The sequence below is a fragment of the Panthera tigris genome, chromosome F3 (assembly GCF_018350195.1).
Source record: "Panthera tigris isolate Pti1 chromosome F3, P.tigris_Pti1_mat1.1, whole genome shotgun sequence".
NCBI classification, from domain to species: Eukaryota; Metazoa; Chordata; class Mammalia; order Carnivora; family Felidae; genus Panthera; species Panthera tigris.
Genome location: NC_056678.1, coordinates 60,367,580 through 60,389,013, shown reverse-complemented (window position 1 = coordinate 60,389,013; position 21,434 = coordinate 60,367,580). Strand labels below are relative to the sequence as shown.

The 21,434-nt window shown below is 44.7% G+C and overlaps 1 long non-coding RNA gene across 2 annotated transcripts; it reads right to left on the bottom strand.

Moving 5' to 3' along the window:
* Positions 1-163: 163 nt before the first annotated feature.
* On the bottom strand, positions 164-20,383 carry LOC102970878. 2 transcript variants are annotated; one of them, XR_006213887.1, is made up of 4 exons: positions 19,924-20,383; positions 19,565-19,669; positions 7,424-7,492; positions 164-286 (listed from the first exon to the last, which is right to left on the bottom strand). It is a non-coding gene; the product is annotated as an uncharacterized LOC102970878 (long non-coding RNA). The 2 variants fall into 2 exon arrangements; XR_444412.2 differs by lacking the exons at positions 164-286; positions 7,424-7,492 and adding an exon at positions 19,130-19,305.
* Between the last annotated feature and the right edge of the window lie 1,051 nt (positions 20,384-21,434).

Here is a 21,434-nt window from a genome sequence, read left to right as displayed (position 1 = left end):
TATTTGCAGAGAAATGCCAAGAACCTAGAGCACCCAAAACACAATTTGGAACACAGGTGGAGGACTTATACTTCCTAATTGCAGAACTTATCATAAAGCTACAGTAATCAAGACTGTGTGGTACTGACCATAAAGAGAAACATGTAAACCAATGCAATAAAACTGAGAGTCCAGAAATAATCCCTTATATTTACAGCCAACTGATTTTCAACACACGCACCAAGGCAACTCAAAGGAGAAAGGATCATGTTTTTGAAATAGGGCACTGGAACATGTGGATATCCACCTGCAAAAAAAAAAAAAAAAAAAAAATTTAATTTATATCCCTGCTCACACCATACTTAGAAATTAACTCAAAATTAATCAAAGCCTCATGTAAAAGCTAAAACTATAAAAGATTAAGAAGAAAATCTAAAATATCCTAAAATCTAGGGGAAAATCTGTATGACCTTGAATAGGCAAAGATTTCTTAGATAAGACAACAAAAGCACGATTCAAAAAAGAAAAAAAAAAAATGATTGAGTGGACTTAAACCCACATTACACCTTCTGGAATGAAAAAGGTAATAACGAAGGTTAGTGAGGATGGAGAGAAACTGGAACCTTCGTGAATTTCTGATGGAATTGCAAAATTTGCAGTTTCTCAAAAAGCTTAACATAAATTTACCATGCAAGCCAGGAAGTTCACTCCAAGAGCAATGGGAACATACATCCATACAACAGCTTGAACTTGAGTGCTCACAGCAGCATTATTTATAAAAGTCCCAAAGTGGAAACAATCCCAACCTCAGTCAACTGAGTATGGATAAATAAAACGTAGCATATCCATACAATGTAACACTATTTAGCAATAAAAAGGAACAAAATACCAGGGTGCCTGGGTGGTTCCGACCTTGAGTGTCCAACTCTTGATTTCTGCCCAGGTCATTATTCATGGGCTCTGGCTCCACGCTGAGTGTGGAGCCCGCTTAAGATTCTCTCCCTCTGCCCCTCTCCCCTGCTCGCATTCTCTCTCCCTCTCTCTAAAATAAAAGTTTTTAATGTTTATTTATTTTTGAGAGAGAGAGCACGAGCAGGAGAGGGGCAGAGAGAGAGGGAGACACAGAATCCGAAGTGGGTTCCAGGCTCTGAGCCGTCAGCACAGAGCCCGACGCGGGGCTCGAACCCATGAACTGTGAGATCATGACCTGAGCCGAAGTCAGACACAACCGACTGAGCCACCCAGGCGCCCCTATTTAAAAAAAAGGAAAAAAATACTGACACAGGCCACAACTTGGATGAACCACGGAATTGTTATGCTAAAGTAAAAAAAGCCAGACACAAAAGACTACGTATTGTATGACTCCATTCATATGAAGTGTCCAGAAAAGGCAAAACTATAGAGGTAGAACACAACTTTGCGGTTGCCTGGATGTGAACTGGGCACAGGAACTGACTGCAAACAGGCACCGAGGATCTTTCTGGGGTGATGGAAATATTCTAAAACTGGATTGTGGGAATGGCTGCACAGCCCTGTGAATTTACTAAAACTCACTGAACTGTACATTTAAAACAGATAAAGTTCATGGTAAGTAAATTATACTTCAAAACCTCTAGTTTTGAAGAGGTCTTAATCAATTCCTGTGCAAAATATCTCACACAAGGTGAAGGAGGAATCCCGGATGGGTCTGCTCCATGGCTTCCCGCGCGTTCTGTTCTCGGCCAAGGACACCTGAGCCCCTCTCTCCGCACTAAGAGCTATTTCCTGCAGCAGCTGGGTTCAACTCCTGCATGTTAGTGACTCTGAGCAGCCCCGACTCAGGCCTCCGTGGCAAAGCTCACCTTGCAGAAATACTGTAAGAGCTATAAATACTTTAGGTCCTACGGGAGTCCTGTCACTTGTCTGCCACGGCACCAGTGACCTAGGGCAAGGAAAATTCTATTCCTAGGCACACTGATTGCCCATGAGCAGCCTGGTTGCAAGGCATTCTCAGGTAATAAACGCTCTTTTGCGGCATGGTTTGGGCCCTTAAGACATCCAGGCTCTCTTAAAAGCTAATTCCTGCAAGCTAATTGTAGCCAGTATCCCTGAAAACCAGCATGAAGGCATGTAACTAAAACCGAAGCCCGTTCACCAGGCGGAGGGGCTGGAGAACCTGGTTTTAGAGCAATTCCACCCTTCTCAACCTGGACAGCATCATAAAGCCACCTGGTAAGCTTTTTTTTTTTTTTTTTTAATGTTTATTTATTTTTGAGAGAGAGATCAAGCAAGCAAGGGAGGGGCAGAGAGAGGGAGACAATCCCAGGCAGGCTCCACACTGTCAGGTGCAGAGCCCGGCACAGGGCTTGAACTCACTAACCATGAGATCATGACCTGAGCCAAAATCAAGAGTTTGATGCTCAACCGAATGAGCCACCCAGGCGCCCCTGCTGGTACGCTTTTTCAAAATACTATATACCTGGGCACCTCCGCCATCTCGCTCCTGCCCCGCCCCTGTTCTCCCCCTCCCCCACCCCCCCTTACCCCCCCAGATTCTGGATCTGACTGGCCCAGAATGTGGCCGGGGCATCAGTATTTTTTTTAAGCTCTGCAGTGATTCTCCGGTGCATCCAGGGCTCAGAGTTACCAACTTCAGAAGGAAATGGTGTCAAAACAAGGTCTTCCTTCCATCCATAACACTCGAGCCTTAAAATACTTCTCCCTGATGCCCAGGTGGCTCGGTCGGCTGAGCGTGTCCGACTTCGGCTCAGGTCATGATCTCACAGCTCAGGAGTTCCAGCCCCACGTCGGGCTCTGTGCTGACAGCTCGGAGCCTGGAGCCTGCTTCGGATTCTGTGTCTCCCTCTCTCTCTACTGCTCCCGCTCTCATGCTCTGTCTCAGAAATAAATACACATTTAAAAAAATTTTTAAAAACACTTCTCCCTGAACCAGGGCCTTCTCCTTATCTAGTAAGAGCAGTGGCACAAAGCCAGCTGACGCGGGACCCCAGGATGCTGTCATTTGCAGTGTATATGCTGCCAGTGTATATGAGTTTATCCCAAATGGGTTCATGTTAAGGGAATTGACCCGTACATCCTTAATCATAACACCTGAAAGAAGAGGTAATGTGATTACGTAACCAGTAGTGGGGAGGCTAAAAGAAAAAGGCAGTCTTTATTAGCCACATTTAAGAACTTCTCAAGACCAAGAATAAAACCAGTTAGGACCCAGTGCAATAGGAACACAGTATTAAATATTAAAGGCAATCAAACATTAATCTTAGACCTGAGTGATCATGAGAATGTAGGACAGCGCTGTCTGCGGACGTGAGTGGACAAAAAAGCCTTGCGGATGAGGCACAGCTCTAGCTGGGCTTTGCAAGACTGACAGAATTTCAACTGAGGACATAAAAGGACAATAAAAAATTATCACCAAGAACAATAATTGCAATAGTGCTTACCCTAAAGCAGGCACTCCCAAGCATCATTTGGTTCTAAACCTCACAACCACTGTATGGTCCTTATTTTACAGATGAGGATATGGGGGCTTGAAGGAGTTTTAAAACATGCCCACACTCCCAGTCCACAAGCAAAGCTGGACCCCATGTAACCTGACTTCAGAATCTGGGCACCCAGGCCACAGCAGAGAAACAGACAGGAGTCCATCACTTGTGTGATACCACGCAAGGAGTCCACTACGCCAGGAATGCTGGGCCTTTGTCACCAGGGCGCAGAGGAGAAAACTGCCCAAATGGGACAAGGTCAGACCATCCACGTGGCTCTGACATGCCATGGCCCAGAAAGAGGGGGTACCCCAGATATTAAGCCAGCTGCAAACGGGATTTCCCGTTTCAGAAATGCAACACAAGACAGGCATCCGAAGAAGCGAGCATGAGGAGGGAAGCACAGGTCTGGAGACTTCCAGGGGGTGGGGTTTGGCCGGGGGCTGTGGGAAATAGCGAGGGCTGGACCAGCAAGGAACCGCTGCTAAGCATCAGTCTGTGTCCTTCCCATTAGGGACCCTCCAGAATTGTGTGAGGAGCAGGAAAGGCAGAGACCGTGAGAGGTAAGTACACAGGCAGTTCACAGAGACGACATGAAAAACTGCTGAGCGTGCCTTCCTTGGCTAAACCACGTGTTTCAAAAATGCCTCGCTGTAAAGTGACCAACTGTGTCACCGGGTGCCCAGTGTATGTTTTCATCCCTGGGAGCACACCCAGGTGAGTGTCTGCAAAAGGCATACGGACGTGGGATCTCTGCCTGCAAGGAACAGACGATCTTGCTGGAAAGAGAAGGAATAGTACTTATGAGTGATCTCCTTGCGTCTTGGAACCCAATTAAGAGAAGCCTCAGAAGAAAGGGGAAACAAGGAAGGAAGCAAGCAAAGAAAAGAGGAAGGAAGCAAGCAAAGAAAAGAGGGAGGAGCGGGGGAGAAGGAAGGAAAGGCAGAATGAAAGAGAGGAAGGAAGGGAAGGAGAGAAGGGAGAGAGAGAAGGAGGGAGAGGGAGAGAAAGGAAGAAGAGAGGGAGAGAGATACCCACGTTCACAGAAGACATTCATTCAGGGGGATGGCCATCAAAGCGTGAATCACATACCATCTGCATCAGAATCGCCCGAGATGCTTCGCAACAGGACAGACTCTCTGAAGTGGGACTTCAGAACTGAAGCCATCAGAGGAATTCCCCGGAAGGAATCTTGGGCACTCTGAAGTCCGAAAACTACTAGGGTGAGCATTGCCTGTGTCAGTCCACGCGATCAGGGCTGGACCTGCCCCTTCGTCTCCAGCTACAGACCATACAAACAATCTCATGTTCAGGTTGGTGGGCCCGAAGCTACGCGAAATCTTATGCCATCAGATAAAGACAAGACGACACTCATAGTAAAGTGCGGTTCTCGGAGCGAGGCAGACTCCAATTCAAATCCCACTCCCACTTCTTCGCAGCCACAAGACTTTAGGCAAATTACTTAAACCCACGAAGCATCAGGCGACTCATCTTAAAACCCTCAAGAGACTGTTGACAGTGATCTTCGGGCAGGACCCACTGCTGCCTCGCAGCTCACTGCCTTTCGTTGGCTGACTTTGAAGACCGGACTTCTTAGAAGTATTCTTTGAGTGCTAACCCTAGTTAGACATCAAAAATGCAATGCCCTTAAGCATTTCATCTGTTTGATCTTACTCACTCCTTAGAACATTCTCCTGACATCATGGCCTCCAAGCTATCCCACATGCATTTCTATCAGAAGCACACACACACACACACACACACACACGCACGCGCGCACCTGTATACCCTCTTTATTCTTGTACGCCCATATACATCCTTCAACATCCCATTCAAGCATCACCTCTACTTTAAAAACTTCCCAGACCCCAGACCCTTGCCCCACTTCAACCATACCCACCGCCTGTGACTGCTCACAGAAACTGAACGAGCTCCACAGGTCTGATCTCACCACATTCTGATGACTGATCTTCTGCTGTCTCTCCCCACTGGACAATGGTTTCCCCAAGGGCTAATACTTACTGATCCCTGTAACCCCAGCACTGAATATCATGCCTAGAATGCAGAAGCATTCCATAATTTGCTAATATATTCCATATGTAAAATGTGAAATTATGAAACTGATTTCTTACAGTGTTACAACTTTCTACTCATACCGTTGTTTTCAAAAGCCAGTGTCAGGGGTGCTTGGGTGGTTCCCCTGGTTGAGGGTCCAACTTCAGCTCAGGTCATGATCTCACGGTTCATGAGTTTGAGGCCCACGTCGGGCTCACTGCTGTCAATGCAGAGCCTGCTTCAGACCCCCTGTCCCCTCTCTCTCTGCCCCTCTCCTGCCCATGCTCTCTCTCTTAAAAATAAATCAAAACACTTTTTTAAAAAGCCAGTTTAAGTCAGAGAAAAAAAACAATCACTCTGGTTTAGTTTATTGAGGTTTTTAACAATCTGAATCAGAGCCACTCAGCTTGATCCCTCCACCTTATTCATTAGATTTGGCTCTGAATTACAGAATCCGCTCTGATAAAAGGAAGATTTTCCACCGTCAAACGTGTTAACAAGACAGTCTCTGACTCTGAAGGCAATTCAAGTCAATGCAACAAATACTGATCAAGTATAAAGCACTAAGATAGACTCTAATTTGTAATTCTACAAAAAGAATACTTCCCGGGGTGCCTGGGCAGCTGAGTCGGTTAGGCATCTGACTTCGGCTCAGGTCACAATTCGTGAGTTCAAGCCCTGCATCAGGCTCGGTGCTTACAGCTCAGAGCCTGGAGCCTGCTTCCTATTCTGTGTCTCCCTCTCTCTGTGCCCCTCCCCTGCTTATTAAAAAAAAAAAGAGAGAGAGAGAGAGAGAGAGAGAGAGAATACTCTGGGGCGCCTGGTTGGCTCAGTCGGTTGAGCGTCTTGGCTCTTGATTTCAGCTCAGGTCATGATCCCAGGGTTGTGTGATCGAGCCCCGCGTCGGGCTGTATGTTGACAGCATGGAGCCTGCTTGAGATTCTCTCTCTCCCTCTCTCTATTTGCCCCTCCCCCGATCCTGTCTCCCTCTCTCTCAAAAGTAAACAAATAAATTTTAAAAAATAAGGTAAAAAATAAAAACTCACGTACCAAAGTTTATTTAGCCAAATGAAAACAATTCCTTTTGAAAGAGTCATTTTAGGGGAAAGGAAGTTGCCACTAAATACTCAATGGAAGGGCAGAAGGTTTACGTCCTTACCAGTTACAAATATTTGTAATTACAGTATTAATCAAGCACTGAGCAGTATCTTGGAAGAAGCAATGTACATCATTGGCAAGCACACTTGCCTCATGCCGCAGAAAGAAGTCACTCAAGGGACAGGAAGGAAAAGTATTTGCTCCCCTGGGGCGCCTGGGTGGCTCAATCGGTTAAGCGTCTGACTTCGGCCCAGGTCATAATCTCACCGTTCGTGAGTTCGAGCCCTGCGTCGGGCTCAGTGCTGGCAGCTCAGAGCCTGGAGCCTGCTTCGGATTCAGGGTCTGTCTCTCTCTGCCCCTCCCTCACTCATGCACTGTCTCCTTCTCTATCAAAAATAAACATTTAAAAAGAGAAAAAAGTATTTGCTCCCATTCGTATTCAAACTACAGGGTGTTGCTCTCTCAGTCAGCACGTGGATGCCCCATTCTGGACATTAGTGAGTAATCGATGTCCTGTCCGTGAACCAACAGCCTTGAAACCAGCAGATAAAATACCAATTCTCAGCAAAATTAGACCCGAAGTGCCCAGACAAGTCATATGCCAGAGTCTACCTTTGGCCTCAGATTTTCCTATTCCCAACCCTGACTGGGCTGAGACGCACTATATCCTCTCCTGGGACAAGGTCAGCAGTTCAGCTAAGGCAGCACTTTTCCAGCACATTTCCATCCCTGGCTCCTGACCCATGGCCGGCACTGCCGCCCAGGCTATTACACCAGTGGAATTGAGTCATAAGACCACGCTTACTCACCACGAGCGATGAAATGGGGGGAAATTGCAAAAAAATAATTCTCCCTTTAGAGCTTTGCTACTTCTCTTCCTGTGAATAAAATGATATTTGTGATCATTATGTAATCAGGGAAGGATCATATTAACACCAAGAAGAATTTCCTGGGTTTAAGAAGAAAATAAGGACTTCCGAAGTAAAGACCCTCAGAATTCAACTCTGAGGTTCTTTGCCTCAAGCCTGTCTGTGACCTCCGCCAATGGAGCTGAGGAAGTGAGGGGGATGTTTCCCCTGGCCCATTTCTCTACAAGTTCTGGTTGGTGCTGTTGAGCTGGGACTAAGCACACTGTTGGCCCCTTTTCCCCTGCACAGGAGAGAGTGAAAACCCGGACTCACGTCTTGGGCTTTTAGCTCATATAACACCCATAAAGCTGTGGAGAGGTGCTGAATCCAAAGAAAGAACAAACTGGCCTTCAAAGAAATCTTAAAAGCAATTAAAATCTTAGCTGGAATTTTCTTTAAAGGACACCCAGTGAGCATTCCATTCGTAATAATAATAATAATAATAATAATAATAATAATAATAAAACTTCTCAGACTGTCTTTCCCTATCCGTTTCCTACTCTCTCTCTCAGAGAGCACAGACGTGACATCCCACACTCCCCCTCTGCCCAAACACGCTCTCTCAGACCTCGGCTGGCATTTGCTGCCATCCCCCTTCTGGCTTTGCTTTTTGGAATGCTCTTCTTTCCCTCCAGGACTGCTGTGCCCTTGCCAGGGAGCCCATCCCTCAGCCCCACTGCCTCCTTAAGATGTGATCCCACACATCGTGAGCAAAAGCGGCCACACATCCAAGAAGCCTACTTCCTCTTGCAAGGCAGGGGGGAAAGGAAAGCTTCTGAATGTGAACACGTTGTAGGTTTTTTTTTGTCTTTATCTCACTTGCCCACCAAAATATAGACTTAAATGTATGGAAGGTGGATGATACCCGAAGTCAGATGACCTGGATTGTCTTTGTCACTGTGTATGAGAACTTGGGGCAATGAACCTAAACTTTCTGGCCTCAGTCTATAAAATAAAGTAATAAAGTAAAGTAATAAAGTATTTTATCTATAAAATAAAGTAACAGTGGGGTGCCTGACTGGCTCAATTGGTTAAGCATCCAACTCTTGATTTTGGCCCAGGTCATGATCCCGGGGTTTTGAGATCGAATCCCATGCTATTCAGGGCAGAACCTGCTTAGGATTCTCTCTCTCCCTCTCTCTCTCTGCCCCTGCCCCACTCCCAGTCGCACTCTCTCACACGTGTTCTCTCTCACCCTCTCAGAATAAATAAATAAACACTAAAAAAAAAAAAAAAAAAAAAAAAAAAATATATATATATATATATATATATATATATATATATATATATATATATATGGTGGGGCACCTGGGCGGCTCAGTTGGTTGAGTGCCTGACTCTTGATTTCAGCTCAGGTCATGATCCCAGGGTCACGGGATCAAGTCCTGCATCAGGCTCTGTGCTGACAGCATGGAGCCTGCTTGAGATCCTCTCTCTCTCTCCCTCTACCCCTCTCCCCCACCCATGTGCTCTCTCTCTTTCTCTCCAAAAGAAAATAAATAAAAATAAAATAAGAAAATGAATTTTAAGAAACTTGGGAAGGGACACCTGGGTGGCTCAGTCGGTTAAGCATCCAACTTCAGTTCAGATCACCATCTCATGGTTTGTGGGTTTAGGCCCCGCACTGGGCTCTGTGCTGACAGCTCGGAGCCTGAAGCCTGTTTTGGATTCTGTGTCTCCCTCTCTCTCTCCCCATCCCCTGCTTGTACTCTCTCAAAAATAAACATTAAAAAATTTTTAAAAAAATTTTTGATAACACTGTTTTCATCACAAGGACATGATGATGATGATAAAGTGAGAAAATATGCTTTGTCATAAGAAATAACAAGAAAACTCTGAAGTACATACTCCTCAAACTCATGAACCCTGAGATCATGACCCGAGCCTAAGTCTGATGTTTAACCGACTGAGCCACCCAGGTGCCTCTGCTGGCTTCAATATTTTGCACTGCTTTGGATATTATATATGGATCATTCTCAATCATTATAGAAGGTTTAAGAAGATACTTATAGATATAAAATGGCCTGTTTTCCAGATTGTCCACTTTTCTGAAATAGACTATTTTTGGTTATTTGCTTTTTTTAACTGAAGTTGAGTTGACCTACAATGTTATGTTAGTGTCAGGTGTACAATATAGTGATTTGACAATTCTGTACCCTACTCAGTGCTCACCACAATAAATGTAGTCACCATCTGCCAAGTTTGTCACTCTTCACAATCTTGGCTAGGATATTAAAGATTAGCTACCTTCGCCTGTGTCGTGAGTCACCTGATTCTACCAACCTGTTTGGGTGAATTCCATAAAGCAGAAGCCAAAATCTTTAGACCACCAATTCTAAATCTAAATTCCTAATTCTCAGACTCACACTCCACATAAAATTTCCAAACTATAGCTTATCCATAGCACAAAAGGTATTTCTGATCTGATCCCCTTTTAAAAAGAGACTCCTATTCATTTTGAATTCTAGAAATCAAGATTCTCCTGTCCTCAAGTCTCTAATGAATAGCAGGCAAAGGCATCAGACACAGATTATAACAGGGCTAAGTTAGAAGGGACAAAAGCGTGGAACCCAGGACCAAAGGAACAAAGAATTAAGGAAAAGTCACTAGAGTGCTTACACAAAAATACCAAATCTATTCCTTCTAAAATAGATGAAAAAGACTGTGAGCCTCTGTGGATCCAATGCCTTCTGGTGAAAAAGATTCCAAAGTGATCCCTTCAGGTTCTATGTGGAAAGGTGCCGGTGTGGATAAGTCAGAGCTTAGGTGAAAGGGGACCCAGAGAAAGGGAGGACGCAACCACAAAGTGATATGCAAGCTAACGGAGGGTGTAGCACATAGGACCTTCTTTATTTTTGAGCTTCACATTTGGGATATAGGTACCTATGGACCAGGTCAAAGAAGAACCAAGCTGCTCCTGGTCTGGAGCTCCTACTCCAGAAAGGCAGCTGGTGGTGGGTATCTTTTCCCACCCCCAACCCCTGGATTGGAGGAGCCCTGCCTTTTAATGGAGATGTAGCGTTCACCTTGATTCACAACTGCCTATTGGCTAGCTCATCGCTGGACTGAGGGAAGAAGATGTATAAGAAAGATGAGGAGAGGCAGCTGGGAAGAGATTTTTAATAAGACTATTACTGAATTGCTCTCTGCCAGATTCCATGCCCAGCAGATAATCAGCAACAAATTTAATTTCCCTGGGTCTTCTATAATGAAGATATGCTATCTTCCGTAGGACATTCAAGTTTAAATAGGTGGATTGTCTGAAGCACTCCCAAATTCTGGATAACCCCAGGATCTCCTTACGTGAGAGTTTTCCCTTAGATTATCCACACCATCATCAACAACAGTAGCTAAAAAGGATATAAGGAAACCTGGATTCCATTCCCAAAGAGGCATTTAACTCCGTCAAGCTGGTAAGAAACTAAGAGCTGCAACTGATCATGTGCTCAAATTATAAGACTTAAACTTGACAACGAAACCCAAATAAACATAACACCATAAGACATTTTCCATTGATCCCTCCTTTGAGTTCCCTGCATTTTGCTTAACATGATGCTCACCATGTGTGGCTAAGAAAAGACAATACCCTCAAAGGCAGAGAAAGCTCAAGAGACCTGTCCATGGGATAATAGGCTCAGCTGTGGAAACTCCACACTCCAGATTGAATTTCACAAGCAGGACAGGCAGGCACCACCAAACTGGGTCCAGCGTCATGGCTATGGCTTCTGCTTCTCTAATCCGCTTTCGTCTATGAGTCAAGGGAAAACCTGGAAATGTTATACTAAGCGTGAAGGCGTTTCCAAGAGACCCAGGACGCCATCCCCAAAGAAGTACCTTTTCCTTTTCCTTTATCTACCCACCTTCAAAGAGAGATCACATAATGGGGCACCTGAGTGGCTTAATCGGTTAAGCATCTGACTCTTGGTTTCAGCTCAGGTCATCATCCCACGGCTCATGAGATCAAGCCCCAAGTTGGGCTCTATGCTGACAGCACAGAGCCTGCTTAGGATTCTCTCCCTCTCTGCCCCTCCCCAACTTGCGCTCTTGCGCGCGCTCTCTCTCTCTCTCTCTCTCTCTCACACACACACACACACACACACACACAAAATAAATAAATAAGCTTTAAAAAAAGGTGATCACATTAAATGACTCAAGAATAACCTAATAGGATGCTGAGATGCTCCAGACAAAAGTCCAGTAGATTTTTCCCCAATAGGAAAATTTAGTTCTTTAGAGCATACCTCAAGAATCATATATACTTAATATATGATTAATAATTAAGCCTTCTATTGTAGACATTGACATTAAAAAATAAAATATACAGAGATTGCACAAATCTTGACAGTAATGTCAGTTATCCATCCATCCATTCAATAAATATTCAACTAAACCAAACATCTTTATTATAAAACACCCATGTGACAAGCAAAATGAGGAATAGAAAAATAGGTAAGAAATAGACTTTGCCTTCAAAAACTAAGTCAAGACACATACACAAAAACAAAAATAAAATCAAAACCAAAAAAATAAAAGAAAAATATAATAGAAAGTAGAAAAAAAAAAAAACCCACAGAAAGTTATTGCCCTGAGAGGGGTCAAGTGCCATACTCATCTGAGCTCAGAGAAACCTGAAATCATTCCTGGTGGAAGGGGTCAAGAAAAGCTTCACAGAGAAAAGAGTATTTCAGATGACCTTTGAAGGATGGGTAAGATTTCAACCTGAAAGATGAAAGAAAAGTGCATCCAGCTGGAAAGATTGGCCTAACCAATGGATCTGAGGAGGCCAACACAGAAAACAAGACATTTTTCAGTCTGGCTGGAAAATAGGCTGCGAGGCATATAAAGCAGAGGGGGGAAAGTCAGAAAGTAAGCTATAACTATTTCACAGATGGCCTTCAATAAGAATTTGGAATTTGTATTGTAAATAATGAAAAGCCACTGAAGGTTCTGAGCTCAGGAGTGGCACGGTGAGACTTCAGAACATAGATTAGAGGAAAATGCAACCAGAGGCCAACAGACAAGTCAGGACAGAAATATGATGGTGTAGATTAAAAAAAAAAAAGATCCGGGGTTTCAGAGAGGGTGTGAAGAGGAAGAGGTAGACTAGAGAAAGGTTGAGTCAGGGTCAACGGGATTTGCCATCGGTGGTCATGTGGGACCAGAACGTCAAAGACCATCCTGATGTATGCATTCTGGATGTCTGAGAAGATAGTCATATTATCAACAGAAACACAACTTAGGGGGTGACAAAGCCTGTGGAGCCCCTAAATGTTTATGTTTGGCCATCAGATGGCATTGTGGAGCTGGTGCCAGGAAGACACTCAGGGGAGAAAATACAAAGGTCTCATTCATGGGGCCCCCAGGTGGCTCAGTCGGTTGAGCATCCAACTTTGGCTCAGGTCATGATCTCATGGTTCATGGGTTTGAGACCCGTGTCGGGCTCTGTGCTGACAGCTCAGAGCCTGGAGCCTGCTTCTGATTGTCTCCCTCTCTCTCTGCCCCTCCCCTGCTCACTCTCGCTCTCTCTCTCTCTCTCGCTCTCTCTCAAAAATAAACATTAAAAAAGCAACGGTTTCATTCAGTCCGGTTACTTCACCCCCCTGTGATATTTGCCACCATGGACCCCTCTCCCCTTGAAATTCTCCTCTTGGCTTTCTGGACGATATGCTTTCCTTGTTTTCCTCCTCCCTCCAGGCAACTCCAGTCTGGGCTCTGTGAGCTCGTCTGCTGCTACCTGTCCCACAAGCATCTTCCGCAGAGCTCCCGCCTTAGTCCTTCTCTCATGTTCCATCCTGTCCCTGAAAGGCCTGTGTGCTGTTGTCTAACTTCACCTCTGTGCAGGCGGCTGCTGTAGAAGGCCGTGGTGGGGCGTTCAGGCTCTGAAATCAGAATGGGCTCAAATCCCAGCTCCACCCCCTGCTGGGCAAGCCAATGTTGGACAAGTCACTGTATCTTGATCTTCCTCACGTGCCAAATGTGTTTATAGGGTTGTTAAAAGGATTTAAGGTGAGAGTTCGTACAGAATCTGGCACATCCTAAGTCTTCAGCAAATGGTAATTATTATTAACCAAAATGTGTAACTGGAAATCTAATCTCTCTCCTGATGGGCAGGTCCATACAGTCAGGCGTCCCTGGGCCAGATCCCCCGAAGTCAAAGCGACTACACCATTTTCTCACCTCCCACAACCCTTTGTTACAAACATTCATCCGGTCGTCCGAATCCATAGCCTAATGGGACTCAACCCATATCGCTCCCACCTACCTCCCCCCCAACATCCATCTCTCATCAAATCCTATAAAATTCCAAAGGATTCAACATGGCATAAAACGCCCATTGTTATCTCACCTCCACTTCCCTGTCCAAGCTCATCTCCCACCCCTCCCTCTCCTGCCCCATATATTTACACATTCTGCCCCCGCTTCAGACAATGGTACTTACCATTCCTTGCAAACATCAAGTAATCTAATATAAATGTCTTTACACGTTTCTTTCCTCTACCTGAAATGTCCTTCTTCCCGACTCCCACGCCCAATCTATTTGCCTTTAAAGACTTGGTTTGTGGCATCTCCCTATAAAGCCTTTCCTGGCCACCAGTGGGCAGTTCAATGCCTTTCTCTCTGCTTCTATAACAAAGTGTGTGCCCCTATTGTGGTACTCACCACACTGGGATTTTGACTTGCTTGTCTCTCTTCTCCAGGAAACTGTAAGGAGCTTACAGGCAAAAAACCGTCTTATTCAGTGCTTAACTCCCCTCTCCCTGATCAGCACGCAGAAGGTCCTTAAATGATTTCATATATTAGTGAATAACTGAATAATCCGACAGAACAAGATAATCCTAGATGCTTCATGTCCCCCCCCTCTTTTGTCAGCAGGGTTAATCATAAAATGCATGTAGCTTGACTTCAATTCAGAAATTTTTTCTGGTTTAGTCCATGCCTCTATAACAACCAATAGTTTTCTATCCTATTACCCAACACACGTATCTTTTAAAGCTAATGGTTGGATTTTATTTTCTTCTTCGTGATTTTCTGCATTTCCCAAATGTTGTTCTCTTGATCCATACCAAATCAGTCACCTGACAAAAATCAGGAAATGTAAAGGAAAGTCTGAAAGAAGTCTAAGTCTGCAAGTATGATCAGACTCCCTTTAATTCAAATAGTCGAGTAACAAGGAGCCTGAAAATTAGTATTCAGAAAGCCAAACCGGCATTGTAGTGGGTGTTGGGGGGGAGGGGCGTGTATGGCAAATTTCAGGTGACGAGATACTAAAAGAAAAAAATAAAGGGCAGAATATTTTTAAAGCACATCCTCCTAATTCAAAGATGATCCCCTAATAAGGGGATGAAAGTGATAAAGTCATTTCCCAGTGCTCACAGTGAACCTACAGGACCAGCATTGGATGCCCATCAGCCTCCCAGACTCCTGCCCTGGACCCACCCCGACAGACACGTTGACTCTGGACCTGAGCAGTCTCCCCCAGTGTCTGAATGAACAGCAGCTCTGTGTCCTGGCCTTCCTCTCACATTCTGGAAGCTGCCATTGTACTCCAGAGTCCTAGACTTTTTGATGAAAAGCTCCCTCTCTTCCAGGTTGAGGGAATGAACCGCAGATAATTGGCAAAGCACAAAAAAAAGGAAAACTAACCCTGAAGACCCAGCAGCTCAGAGATCAGTGGCTTAGACAATGCTACCACCCATTGGCCAAAAACAGAAGTACTGCTGCTCTTTGCGGAGAGTCTGGAGTGACTTAATGGAACATTTCACGTGGATTTGGAACGGACAGTAGCCGAATTGTTGTCGCCATCATTACTGGTGCCTCAACAATAAGTTTCTGATATTTATACCATAATCACAACAGCAGCAGGCCTATGAGTCAGCGCTGCATCAGAAATTGAGGTTCTGGGAATGCGGAGCAGGAAATCCGTTCAGACTTTAAAAAAAGGAGCGAAGGGAGATGAGCAAAATGCCCTAATGGGAAAAATAGATGGAGTCAGAGGCAGACAACACCAGGAGACTTCCACATACTGCACACTGACCTCACGAAGTACAGTCCTATAAGGAATCTAACTTAATCCCCACTAAAATTCTGCAAGACTGGCGCTTTTGTGCCTATTATTAAAGTGGGTAAGGGCCAAAGAAACCACAGACGTGCATAAGCTCACAGCTCAGACACAGCAAGGCTGGTCTGAACTCCATTCTACCTGTTCTGTTCCCAAAGCCCACTCGGATTCCATCAGACCACAACCACCTACTCTCACTTCTCAACTTGTTTAGGGCAGACACTGGGTCTACAGGATTGTTTTCTTCATGTAATCACAATCTCCTGCTGGGGTGTTAAAGAGTCAATGTTTTCAGTTTAAAGGTTAGATGTTGAACGGAGGAATGCACACTCTTGGAAATCTGGTGCCAAGGAATCTCTGTATCCAGAGGGACTCTTTTTTTTTTTTTCCCTCTCTCTCCTTCCTGCCCATTTCTCTCTCCCCTATAAAACCCTCCGCCTAACTACAGATACAATCTCAGTTTAAAGCTGCACTGTCCAGTCCAACAGCCACTAGCTACATGCAGTGACTGAGCATTTGAAATGTGGCCAGTCCAAATTAATATGTACTCTACATGGACAAATATATACTGGATTTCTAAGATTTCATACAAAAATAAAAATACAAAATATCTCGTTAATGATTTTTATAGTGATTACATGGTAACATGATATTTTTGATATAGTAAGTTAAATAGTTATCACTAAAATTAATTTCACCTGTTTCTCTTTACTTTTCAATGGGACTACTAGAAAATGTTAAACCGCAGATGCAGAAAGCCCTCTATTTCTACTGGCTTGCACTCAGTTAAAGACACGCAGGGGCACCTGGGTGGCTCAGCTGCTTGGGTGTCTGACTTCGGCTCAGGTCATGATCTCACGGTCTGTGAGTTCGAGCCCCACGTCGGGCTCTATGCTGACAGCTCAGAGCCTGGAGCCTGCTTCGGATTCTGTGTCCCCCTCTCTCTCTGCCCCTCCCCTGCTCATGCTCTGTCTCTCTTTGTCTCAAAAATAAATAAAACATTAAAAAAAATTAAAGACATGCAAACATGCTTTTGTAAATAAAGATATTTCATACCTTAATTAGTACAAGATAAGAGCATGAAACCAAAATCTATTTCTTCCTCAGCTGATAGAAAACTACCACCTGATGTTCAATTAAGACAGCTATAATTATTAACCAGGAGTTTCACGTTGTGAAGAAACTAATGAAGCCAGATTTGCTCTGATTGTGTGTCTTACGGGTGACTGACTTGTTCACTAATTATCCCAAAGTTTTTATCCTGCAAACTGCATTAATAATAGTGTAATTTATATTCTAGGAGCATGTGCCCAATAGGGCTCAACAAAGAACTTCACATCTTATGTCAAGGAAAGTAGGGCTGTTACCAGTGTTCCTAAAGCTGTGGAATCGTCTCATCCCTGTTGAGCTCAACACCTTCAAAGTAGAGGGAAATCTCATCGTGAGCAAGACCAGTCATACCTTAAGAGGAAAGCGATTCAGCTTCCAAGGTTCCCTCCAGGCTAACTGACTAAGGTTCTTGGCAGCTTTTCCTTACCTCATCAAAAAAAAGCAACAACAACAACAACAACAACAACAAAAACCCTGGGGGGATGCCTGGGTGGTTCAGTCGATTAAGCATCTGACTTCGGCTTGGGTCATGATCTCACCTTTCATGGGTTCAAGCCCTGCATGGGGCTCTGTGCTGATGGCTCAGAGCCCGGAGCCTGTTTCAGAGTCTGTGTCTGCCCCTCTGCTACTCGCACTCTGTCTCTCTCTGTCTCTCAAAAATAAATAAATAAATGTTAAAATTAAAAAAAAAAAAAAAACCTGGAGAAAAATGGCCTTAGAGAAATCGACAAGCCAATGAACTCCTAAAAACAAGATATATTCAAAGTTCCAACCAAAGATTTATAGGACAGGTCTAGTCAATGGCTCTCCAGGATGACAAACTACTGGTGCAAACCACTAGGAGTTCCCTCCTGTGCAGGGCCCTCAGAACAATGGGGACTTGGGGGGCACCGAGGTGGCTCAGTCGGTTAAATGACTGACTTCGGCTCAGGTCACGATCTTGCAGTTTGTGGGTTTGAACCCCACATCAAGGCTCTGCACTGACAATATGGAGCCTGCTTGGAATTCTCTCTCCCTCTCTCTCTCAAGATAAATAAATAAACATAAAAAAAAAAATAGTGACTTGGGACTAGAACATCAGCAAGGGTGAGGGCCAACAAGAATGCCCCCTGCCTGCCCAACAATTTTGAAGAGCCTCCTCTTGCCTTGGACCAGGCTCTGTGTCCATCGTGATGCTGAGTTTCCAGACAGGGGGAGGCTGGGCTAATTGATTTCTCAAGTTCACCTTCAAAACCAGACTCTGATCCTCTGGTCTCCACAGAAAGGAACACACCCAACAAGTTAAAATGAAGTAAAAAGAAATACCCTTGGCCTGAGGTCTCCTAGGAGTCCATTTGAACAGTGCACAAAGCAAACTCAACAGAGATCTTCTGCCAGCTCTTCTCAATTTTCTCTGCTATGTGTGATATTTTCCATGGATCAGACCAGAGATGTTGGTTGTAAATGATAGTCAGATGTTTAAACAATTTTGTTGCTGAAACATGATAATTTCCAGAAGCCCCCTTTCTATACATGGTATCTCTGGGTGAGACCCACCACAAAGAAAATGAGTTGTACAAGAAGAATGGCAGAAGATCTGGAAATTAACCAGGAAACTGGACCACAGCATGCCTCAAACAAAACAAAAAATCATTAATAGGAAACAGGCCAGTTTTTAAGGGTCATGGAAAGAATACACACTGGGTTCTCGGCAACTGGCTATGTTTCAAAGTCAGTAACCTCCAACTTGTCAGGGAGGATTGTGGTTAATGCTGCGAAAGACATGTGCTGAAAGGTTTCTAGTTGCCCCTAAATTCCTGAATTTCTAGTCAGGATATCATACCACACATGTGCAAAACAGAAAAGTCTGGTAAATTTTAAATGGTTCCTGCTGTAAGTAAACTCAATATATAAAATTTTAACTTATAAAATCAATACATTAGGAGGTAATCATCCATATCAAAAAAGAATTAACTTCAACCTCTTTTTAAGTAAATTTTTTCCTATTCAGATATTAGGTTGAATCACACAAAATTGCCAGTTTTTTACTATTTTGACCAAATAAAACCAAATCCTGGCAATCCCGTGTGGTTCAATCTATACATTTCATTACTAGAAAAATTTTAAGGGAGAACTAGGAATCCCTACAAGTTCAAAATAACAGAAATAGAGATTTTTAAAGCACTTCCCAAATAACAATTCACAGTCAACAGGAAAACATTTTGTCCAACGATTTCAATTTTGATCTACATAATTTTTCAGTAACATACCTATACCCTGTTTTAATCTGAGTATTACAGGATGTAGTCAGTGATCACCAAGAATTTGGGGAATAAATTTGGCAATGCCTAAAATAATAGTAATAAACTCCACATTTATATATTTCCACATTTCAAAGTAGCTTTAATTGAAATCAGTCATTAAGCTACATCCCTAAATCTTTTGTGAAACTGAAACAAAGATGGAAGAAGGGGGGGGGAGGAAAGATGGACTAATTTTGATTATCAGAATTTACACATCCAAATGAGGCTTGCGTTCAAAGGCGTCCCCATGGAACACTATGTATCTCTTCCCAGGTGGCACTATCATATTGCTCGGAATGTTTCCGGAATTACTCTCGGAACTGCCTTCAAATCTGCGTAAGAAAACCAGTATATTACTCAATAGTCCTATTTGTCCTCTTCCTTCTTGCTTTCAAATTCCAAACTGGGGTCGACCACTATTAACCTTATTTCACAAACGTGGATCCAATTGGTTTTGGGTTATTTGCTAAATAATACATCACCTGTCCAAACCCATAGAACGTACAACACCAAGAGTGAGCCCTAATGTAAATTACGGACTTTGGATGATGATGATGTTCAATACAGGCTTATCAACCATGACAAACGTACCCCCTGGCGAAGAATGTTGCAAACGGCGGAGGCTGTGCACGTGTGAAGGCAGTGGGTATATGGGAAATCTCCACACCTCAACTGCGCCGTGAACCTAAAGGTGCTCTAAAAATGACAAAATCTTAATTTTAAAAAAATGACATAGGAATAAAATTAAAAACCGCTCTTAGGAATGGGACATTTGTGAACACTGAGGATACCCATGTGCCCACATTCCCTGGTTGTCCCCTTATCCCTCTTCTCCACCATCAGTACCCTCCACCCTCCGAGGAGAAAAAACAGGTGTGTTGTCTTTAAACCAAGGCGATTAGGAATGAGCCGCTGGGGAATGTCCCTAGGGTGGCCAGCCCCAGTCCCACCTAGTGGCTTTGGTGTCTTCCTTCACTTTCTGCCTCTACTGACGCATGGGCACACTGCGCAGCGTGATGGATTCGTGAGGGAGCCTCTCCACGTGAGAATAACTGCCAACGTTTTCAGAGTTTACTTGAACAATTACAATGACCCATAAGCGAAAAATATTTCTTACGTCCAAGTCAAAGCAAGTGGATGTTCTCTTTGGGGATAAAGGCTAAGAGGTAGAGCTCCTCTCGCGGACAGAGAGAGGCGAAGGAGGCCATCCCATCCCCGCGTGCGAAGGGCGTGAGGGACCTGGGGTCTAGGGGACCCTGGCAGGCCCGGCCCGGGGCTTTGAGACGCGAGGCTTAGCGTTCTTGTCCGCCGCCAGGACCCCTCCAGCGCGCTTACCCGCGCGGTGGCCGCGACACTTTTATAGACGCGCGGGGAAGCTGTCCAATGAGCTCAGCCCTCTCTGGGGCGCCCTCCGTGTTCCACCAATCAGGCGCTGCTACGCAAGCCCGAAGCTGATTGGTCAGACTCCAGGGGGCGGGGAAACACTGGGGCGGGCCCCAGGTGGGAGCGCTCTCGCGGCGCCTAGAGGAGGGAGACTGGTGGTGAATGCGCGGTGTCCAGTTAGCGTAGGGGCCCTCAATCAGGGGGTTCTGTGGGGCGACGAGAGCGGTTTCGGGGGAACCCGAGGAAGAGAGAGCCCCCTGGCCGGGTGCTGGGATGTGGGAAGGGCCCGCGGGCCCCACTCCTGGCTGAGATGTCCTACACCAAGTCTCCGGCTTGCTCCCTGAGACAAGGAAACGGAACAACCCAATAGTTACTTCTGATAATAATAACAATCGTCCCTGGGAGGGGACAGTTGCAGCAGGTCATATGAAAGTCTGTGATTGTGTGGGCTCGGAGAAGTTTTCCGAGTTGAAGAAGGAAATGCTTGTTTGTTTGTTTTTCAAAGGAGGAAAATACTGTCAGCAAAAAAGTGAAGGCAGTCAGCTGATTGATGTTCTGCAGGCCATTGAGACCTCCTAAAAGGAACGAGGGCTTCAGGAAGAAAGGTTGGACAAAGATAACGGGGGATAACGAAGTGGAAAGAAAAGGGAAGTATTTGAAAACTCTAGAAGAAGAAAGGGAACAGATGAGTCAGAAAAAAAAAAATAGAAGAAAATGAAAAGTCTCTAAGCCTCTGCTCGGTGGGTACCTCACCGTGTTTTCTGGCCCATCCTCAGGATACCTGAAAAAAGAAAAAAGAAAGAAAAAAAAAGCTGCTTACTTATGGAGTGAGTTGAGGCTGATCTAAGTTAGTGCTGCCCCTGAAAATCCAGGAGGTGTGTTTGTCAGGCTCAGGGTTGAGTCAGGAGGACCCAAGCATGCCTGGGTGACCCGGCAAGAATTCTCATCCATCAACATTCAGAGTGTGTACCGTACTGTCCTCAAGAAGCTTCAGAACAATCTCAGAACACGGTCAATCCTTTATTAGATTCACTTCAGTTTCTTCCATCAAAGGCACCTGCCAAGTGGCACTGTGCTT